Source organism: Peromyscus maniculatus, chromosome 23, assembly GCF_049852395.1.
Source record: "Peromyscus maniculatus bairdii isolate BWxNUB_F1_BW_parent chromosome 23, HU_Pman_BW_mat_3.1, whole genome shotgun sequence".
Classification (NCBI taxonomy): domain Eukaryota; kingdom Metazoa; phylum Chordata; class Mammalia; order Rodentia; family Cricetidae; genus Peromyscus; species Peromyscus maniculatus.
The window spans coordinates 10,799,305-10,808,010 of NC_134874.1; the positions used below are offsets into that span (position 1 = coordinate 10,799,305).

The 8,706-nt window shown below is 46.1% G+C and overlaps 1 long non-coding RNA gene across 1 annotated transcript; it reads right to left on the reverse strand.

The window, feature by feature from the left end:
• Positions 1–1,287: 1,287 nt before the first annotated feature.
• On the reverse strand, positions 1,288–6,327 carry LOC121825446 (uncharacterized). Its single transcript, XR_013047703.1, has 3 exons — positions 6,170–6,327; positions 5,229–5,490; positions 1,288–1,581 (listed from the first exon to the last, which is right to left on the reverse strand). It is a non-coding gene; the product is annotated as an uncharacterized LOC121825446 (long non-coding RNA).
• Between the last annotated feature and the right edge of the window lie 2,379 nt (positions 6,328–8,706).

Genomic DNA, 8,706 nt, shown 5'->3' on the forward strand with positions numbered 1-8,706 from the left:
CCTCTGAAGGTCAAGTGCATTAATGAGCTGGCTCAGCTTGCCGTTCCTTTTTGTTCTTCTTGCAAGGAGAAGAAATAGGGGAGGTAAGGTGTCACTCCCTAGAGCTTTGCTGCCCTTCTTTCAGAAGATGTGGCCCCCTTTTCAGAGACGCTGTAGACCCAGTGGGCAGACAGCTGGGCTCAGCTCCTACTCGCCCCGAGGAGCTCAAAGCCCACTATATTTGGAAAGTCTCGGCACTGGACTGACATAGTGTTCAGAAATAAGGCATTTAAACAGATGAAAATTTAGAAAACAAAATGGGTTGTATTGCATGTGCCAATCTGCAGCTCTATGGGATTGCTACTGGAGAGACCTTTTGCTGATCATGAGTAGTTAGTAATGCCTGCCTGATCGATTAGCACTGTCTGCCTTGGGCATAGCCTAGGGTGACTATGGCATTTGGAAATGACATCATGATATGTTAGCTGACATAGTGAAATCATGACATCATTACATGTTAGCTGACAGAGTAGAATCATGACAGCATGACATGTTATCTTGACATGGTGGATCCATGACATCATGACATGTTAGCTAATATGAGATTTGTTACATCGTGGCATGTTAGCTGACATGGTGGAATCATGACATCATTATATGTCGGGTGACATGTTAGATTTATGGTATCCTACAGATTGGCTGACATGGTAGATTCCTGGGCATGTTACCTGACATCATGACCTCATATCTACCATCAAGCTTCTGTATTACCCCAAGTGTTATTTGGACTGTTTTTTGGATTGGTAGACTTTACTCAGGGCTTCAAGTTCATGATTCATTCTTCCATGTCCAGCTAAACACCTAGCCATGCTCTGCCCTGTGTTAATGAGGAAGCACCATCCCAGTGACACCTTGTAGGTCAGAGATGACCTCAACAGACAGCATGTGTGGACTTTTGGGCAAAGATGGAACTCAAGCAAAAATATAGTGTTTGCTTGTTGGGCTCTTGGGCATGATCAGGTTGAGACCAGATCCTCCAAGGTTATAGGCATGAAGGGTTTGTGCACATGAGAACTGAAGTTGAAGAATGGTGTGCGTGGGCTTTAAATACATTTCTTGGCTTTTACATCATCCACAAAAGATCTGCCAAGAGAGGCGTATGCACCAAGACGCCAACACAGAAACAGCTTCCTTCCCTGAGAAGGACTCTTAAAGACCAGTGACTGACCCAATAAGTAGATTATGTTTTTAAAGGACATTGTAAAACCCCCCTATTAAAATAAAGAGAAGGAGAGGTTGTCGCCCCCCACCATCTGACTTTTACTATTGTCGTAGAGTTGTGTGGCTGGAGAAGGCAGGATTAGCAAAATAAATTCTGCAAAGAGAATGAAGTCTTCTCTCTAAGCTTGGGGGATTTAACAGAGATAAAATTCCACTCTCCTGTCTCAGTGACCTCCAGCAATTGCTCTGCAAGTGGGACATCTTCTCATGTCCATCCTCCGCATTCCATTCATCTGTTGCCATCTCCCAAACAGAAGGATGCTGACGGGGCTGACGCAGACTTGTGATCAGAAACAGCTGGATGCCTCTCAGATCCTGCACCTAAAGAGGAAGAAGACACGAGGGAGCCTGTCGGCTTGGCCTTCTTCCAGCTTAACAGGTTCCCAGGAAGATGCCTGCCCGGGAATTTAGATGCCTCTGTGTGCCAACTTAAACCCGAGATGGGCATTCCTGCAAATTGCTTATCCAAGATGGCTCCCTCCCTTGTTCTCAGATATGGTTGATCATGACAGCTGGAGTCACTAAGACTCTGCTGTATCCAGTATTGTGGTGCTATGGTCTGACTCCAAAGGGTTTCCCACAGGCTTCTGTGTGAAATCCCCTCCACACACTGCTGGGACTATTGGAGAGAGCTTTGGGGAACTTTAGGAGTTAGGACCTACCTGGAGAAAGTAGCTTCCTGAAGATGGATCCCTCTCTACTTCCTGTATCTCACTCTCAGCTTCCTGTCTGCCAGGAGTAAAAGAAGTTCCACTGTTACACACTCCTGTCACCATAGTGTTCTTCCTATGTCTAAGGAACCAAATAACCACACGCTGACTGCCAAGAAACTGTAGCCAGGACTAGTCCTTTCTCTCTTAGCTTGATTCTGTTGAGCATTTTGTCACAGAGATGAGAAAGGTCATTACCATTCCGTGGTTCATTTCTTCATTTGTTCAAAGAGTAAGCATTTAGTGAGTTGCTGCCCTGTGCCAGCTCTGGGGACACAGCAGTGAACAAGGCAATGCCCCTGCCTCATAGAGCAAACAATCTTGAACTTTGTCAACCCCCCTTGTTTGCCTGTTTAAGAAGCTCTCTCTGCTTCAGGGTCCAACTCTGCACCAACTATCTCTGTTCACCCCAAATCATCCTGTCACACCCCTTTGGAAAAACCAGTGATGTTCTGCTTAACCATCTCTTCCCTAGTGTCCCTTTTACATGTGACATTCTGTTTTGTACATATATAGTCAGGAGCTGATGTACCAACCTAGGTTCAGACAGCTTGCACTGTGGGCGGGAGGAGGGGGGGGAATACTACAGGTTCTAAAGCATTTATGTGAACTCAAGCAAGTGACTTAGCTTCACTGGGCCTCTCGCTGTTCTGTCTAGTGGGACCCATAAGTATGTCTACTGTATAGGATCTCTTTAAACACTAACAAAGGTAGCTGGTGAATCCGCTTTTAGCTCAATAGCTGGAACACAGCAAGGATTCTGATAGGTCAGCCTCTAGTCCTGTTTTATTGAGCGTGTTTTTCAAGAAAGATTTTTTTTTTCTTCCTAAAGGGCCTGTGTGCACAACTGCATGGGGTATGCACATGTGGTGGCAGTTGCCTGTGGATGATATAAGAGGCTGTGGGATGCACCCTGGAGCCGGAGTGACAGCTGTTGTGAGCTACCTGATAAGGTGTGCTGGAACTTAACTCAGGACCTCTGCAAGAGCAGTATGTCCTCTTAACCACTGGGCCATCTCTCCAGCCTCTTATTAAACAGATATTTATTGAGCGTGGTGACAGACACCATTGTGTTACCAGTGTCTGGGTCTCTTTCCTTCGCTGGAAAGAGACATTTCCCAACCCTTTAGCATCCGAGGAAAGATGAGAAGTAGGCTGTGACTAATGAAGGACTGACAGAAATGATGTGTCAGTCACCACCAGCCCAGAAGATGTGACATCCCCTTTCACACATTCTGCAGTCTGTCTTCTTTGCTGCTGCTGCTGCTGTGTAGCAGTTTCTTCCGAGGTTCAAACTTTCTGTCTTGGAAGGAAATTTCTCAAGACAGAAGCTGTAAAGGGGATGTGAAACAACAGGGTGTTTTAGGACAGGATATTTACAAGGAGGTGAAATCCTCCATCCTTCAGGGATGCTCCTTAAGACCAAAAGTAAACGCAAAATAGCTTCAGGAAGTCCCTGAAACTGACCAGATTCACTACTAGGCGCCTCCATTCCCAAGAGTGTAGAAGCAGTAATAACTACTGAGAGTCACTTTTGGACAAGCCAAACAGTGGAGAACACTCTCAGACAAGCCCAGATGCCCTGGAAGAAGCAGAGCCCAATGAATCTGCCTGGAAGAGGCTCAAGTCAACTGAAGCAACTGGAAAGGACACTCTGGACCAGGTTGACCTACCTGCAGGCAGTGAAATACGCTCCAGGTTTCCAGCTTTGGTGAGCTGTCAGCCATGCTGGGATGAGCTCTGGTGATGTACCTGTCTTTGAGTCATCTCTGCTCCTGTAACTTAACCCCTCACCCACTTTCCTGTACGTAACCCCAACAAAACTACAACTTGGTTCACCAAGTTGGATATTGTGCCAACCATAACTTTGTTCTGCTTGTGGGCTCCTTTTCTGGGGTCAGTAGGTGTGTGTGTGTGTGTGTGTGTGTGTTGCATCTCCCTAGGAAATGCCTGTCACACAACAGCTGCATGTTGGCTTCCAGTGCATGCCAATCTGATGGATGCAACCCGGCATTTGAGTTCCCCTTTTCCAGATAGGTCAAGTTGACAACCAAGGTTGCCATCACAATAACTAAATGTGGATTCTCTTCTCAATGCTCATCAATACACGAAAAGGAGAGAAATTCTTTTCTTCAAGTACAAGAAGCCAAGAAAAGCAAAAGATTCCCCATCTAAAGGTCTCATTTGGGACTGTCATTTTTTTTTTCTCCCAGAAAAACTTTCCAAGCATTTTATTGTTTGAAAATGTCATGCATGCATATGTTGCTTTGATCAAATCCAGTCATACTGTCTCCCTCAAACCCCTCCCATGTCCCCCCATCACTTTTACTTCCCATCTTCATGTGCTTTTTTTTTTTTTTTTAAAGCCCACTGAGTTCACTTAGTGTTGCTTGGATGTGCATGGGTTTGCATGGGCAGCAGCCTATAGGGTCCATATCCCTGAAGAAAACTGACACTCACCTTCCCCTAGTAGCCTCCAGTTGCCAATAGTTCCCCAAACTAGTGGTGAGACTTTATGGCTCCCTCCCCTCAACCATGCTGGGATTTGGGCCTGCTTGATCTTGGGTAGGTTTTATGCATACGGTGGCAGGTGCTGTGAGTTACTTGTACAAAGGAAAGCCTGTCCTCATCTGCCCCCGATACCTCTGGTTGTTACAATCTTTCTCTGTGTGTGTGTCTTACTTACTGTTCCATCGCTGTGATGAGATACCATGTCCAAGGCAATGGATAGAAGAAAATGTTTATTGGCTGCTTACAATTTCATGGCTGGGAGCATGGCCGCAGACAGGTGGGCATGTCGTTTGAGTAACAGCTAAGAGCTTACATCTTGAGACACAATCACAAGGCAATGAAGGCTAACTGAGAAGACTGTGGGCTTTTGAAAGCTCAAAGCTCACCCCCAGTGACATACCTCCTCCATCAAGGCCATACCTCCTCATCCTTTCCAAACAACTGGGGACCGAGTATTCAAATATATGAACTTATGGGGGCCATTCCCATTCAATCCATCACATTCCATGCCCTGGCCCGCATAGGATTGTAGCCATATCATAATGTAAAGTGCATTTATTCCAACTTCAAAAGTCCCCACAATCCTTCACAGTCTCGGCACTGTTTAAAGTCCAATGTCTCTCCTGAGACTTAAGGCAACCTCTTAATTGTAACTCCCTGTAAAAACAAAACAAAAAAACAAAACAAACAAACAAACAAAAACAAATTACATACTTGCAACACACAATGGCACAGAGTATACATTACCATTCCAAAAATGGAGAGATGGAGGTCTAGTGAGGAAATACTGGATTAAAGCAAGACTGAAACCCAGCAGAGCAAACTCCTGTAGCTTCTTGCCTGGTATCAGGAGGCTTACGTGGGGCTCGTGTACTCCAGCTTTGCTGTCTGTGCTACGTCTTTGAATATCTGAGCTGTGGCTTGCAGCTTGGCATCCACGTCTATGTCAGGTTCTTGATGGGACCATGAGGCATGAGTAGGGACTACACACACACACACCCATCAGTGTCTGAAAACATCAATTGGAATTGGGTGAGAGTACAGACCAAAAGGCCAGGACCTTAAACAAAAACAAACAAAAAAATAATAATACCTGCTTACGTAAAGCGAAGAAGGGGATGTGCACAAATCATTGAAAGGGTTATTTGACCCTCTTAGAAACCTTAATTGCTAGTAATGGGCAGCCTGTTGGCTGGTATTTTATTAGCACTAATAGATTTTTACAGGACGTTTCTCACTCTACTTTCCAAGAGCCTCGGGAATTCATTAAATATTTAAAAGTACTGCTCAGAGTTGTTCAGTTAAAGATGCCCCTTCTGATGAGGTTTCCCGCAAGTTAGAGACCCGGAGAGAGGCGGTCCGCGCCGGATGGATGCTCGCTGTGCTGTCCGTCTGGGCAATCACAATCGAGAATGTTGACGGAGTGCTTATTGCGTGCTGAGTGCTGCCGTGCTCAGCGCTTTGTGTCTGGGAGTTAAAAATAAAGGGGCTCGAGAGATGGCTCAGCAGGTAGAGGCACTTTGCAGCGGAGAACGATGATCCACAGGGTAGAAAAGGGAGAAGTGGCTCCCACAGGTTGCCCTCTGACCTCCGCATGCGCACTGGAGTGCACATAGGATAAACACATAAACAAACAAATAGATGTACGTAAGCAGAAAGCCGGGGATTCCAGATTCTCTGATACTTACCCACTTAGGGGGAAGCCGAAGCTTCAACCTCAGAGGTAGCAGGAGTGGAGGCGTGGAGAGGGAGTGGAGGGATGCTGGCCATGAGGTGTGGGCTGGAAGAGGGCTTCCCCAAAGGGTGCTGCTGCTGAGCGAGCCGTGTGTGAGCTGGCCGTGTGTGAGCTGGCCGTGTGTGAGCTGGCCGTGTGTGAGCTGGCCGTGTGTGAGCTGGCCGTGTGTGAGCTGGCCGTGTGTGAGCTAGCTGTGTGGTTCCTAACCTCCCTGAGCTGCCCTTTCCTCTTTACACGACAGAGATCCTTCTTCATTTGGCAGGGGGAGGGGGTGAGGTCACAGGTCAGAGAACTCAGAAGAGGGGAGGTCGGAACTTGCAATATGGTCTCAGCCTTAGTCCACGTGTTTATTACTGCGTTAACTGATGTATTAGTCCGGTTTCCTAGAGTGTACATGTGCATGTACGCGCGCGCAAGTGTGCACGCACACATACACACACACACACACACTTGTTACTAGAAGTTCAATATGCTATCCACTGAACCACAGAGCTACCTACACTTTCTTTTTTTTTTTTTTTTAAAACATTTATTTCAGTAGAAAAAGTTCTCTTTTCTGCCCCTTCCAATCTGTGATCTGCCAAAGCTTCTGTGGGTCATCCTTTCTCTTTATTCTCTGTTGTTTTTCGTTTTCAGCCATAGAATGTGTTCATGGTGATTAATATAGCCCAGTGGTTTGAATGAGAGACAATCCCCCTCACACCCACTCGCACATACCCTTGGGCACAGATATTTGAATTTTTGGTTCCCAGTTAATGGTGCTGTTTAGGGAGGGGGAGCCTTGCCGGAGGAAGATCTTCTCTTGGGGTGGCCTTAAGAGTTCACACCATGTTTAGTTCACTCTTCCTGCTTCCTGTTTATGGTTGGAGATGAGATCTATCAACTTTCTTCCCCCGCTGTCTGCTGTCACGACTCTTCCACCATACGGACTCTCTCCCTCTGGAACCCGAAGCTGAAATAATCCTTTCTTTCACGATCGGCCTTTGTTTGTGGTGTTTTACCACAGCAGCAGAAAAGTGTCTAATAACACCCAAGCTGGAGTGGTGCGTGCATGCAGATGTAAATGCTGCAGGGGTGGGTTGGGGAGGGGGATGCTTTCAGGTGTGAAGAAAATGCAGGAGCTGGGTGACTATTACAGCACACAAAAGTGCCTGCTCCTTCCTCTCTCCCTACTTCCCCTCTCCTTCATTCCTTCCTCTCCTTTTTTCTTCCTTTCACGCATCAACAATTTCTTGATTGCCCACAGTCTGTGGCCGTTCAACGTTTCATTGGTTCAATTCGTGCTTGTGGAGCATCCTGGCATGCTGGCCATTACTGTGGGCAAAAGATGCACCACAGAAGAGGTGATGAGGGGATGGAGAAGATGAAAAATATGGCCACACGACACGATATGCATGTGTAGAATCATCAGAACAAAAGAAGGAAAATGTTATAGGGAAAGCAGGTTTTTTGATAGTTCATATACTCGTATCAGGTTAATGACTACAAAAGAAAAGGGGAGGCGCATGGGTGGTCGCAGGTAGTGACTGTTTGTTATTGCTATTAATTGTGATTAGGAACAGATATAGACCATTAGTTCCATTTCCTGGTCTTGCACCCATGGATCTCAGTACTTTCTATTGCTTCATACTCTTCATGCATGGAATTATAATAGCCAGTGACCTTTCTTTGGAGGCTCATTTCCCACTTTCAATGTTTATTCTAAAAACGTTTCTTGAGCCCATACTCCGTAGCTGATGCTATGCTAGCCTTTTAACATAGGGTAACAAATACTGAACTGGGTCCATTTTATAAGCCCCCTACATTTGTGAATCTCACATTAGTGTGAGAGAGAGACATCATATGAGCAACCAAAAATATTGTCACGTGGTGGTAAGAGGTGTGAAAAAATATAAATTGTGGATTTGGGTGAATGGTGGGAGGCAATTTTAAATGAATTGATTGAGCCAGCCTTATTAACTGGTGACTTTTAAGTCAACATACTAAGGGAGATGGAGAAAGAGCTAGAAAGATATTTGGAGGAGGAGCAATCTAGATAGCTGGAATAGCACATCCAAAGACCACTGGAGCCAGGTTGGGTGGTGTGGGTCTGCAGTCTCCACTACTCATGAGGTTAAAGCAGTAGATTGCAAGTTCAAGGCCTACCTAGGCAATGATGTGTATCTCAAAACATCAAAGGGAACTGGGGAATGCAGCTCTGTGGTGGAGAGAGGGCTTCCCATGCACAAGACCCTGTGTCCAATCCCTTGTATCACAGAACCACTGGAATGGAGTAAGGCAGGGGTATTTGAAAACAGCTGGAATGAGGAGGGGAGGATACAGTTGAGTGCATGATGGAGAAGGAAAGGATGTGGGGTGGGGAAAAGCTGTGGAAATGCCTACCAGTAGTGTTCTGCTGTGATCCTCAGTTGCCCATTGACTGTCACACCTTCATCCCAAAGCCTCTGCGTGCTTCCCCAAGGAATGAAAGCCAACTGAGTCTGTACCCAA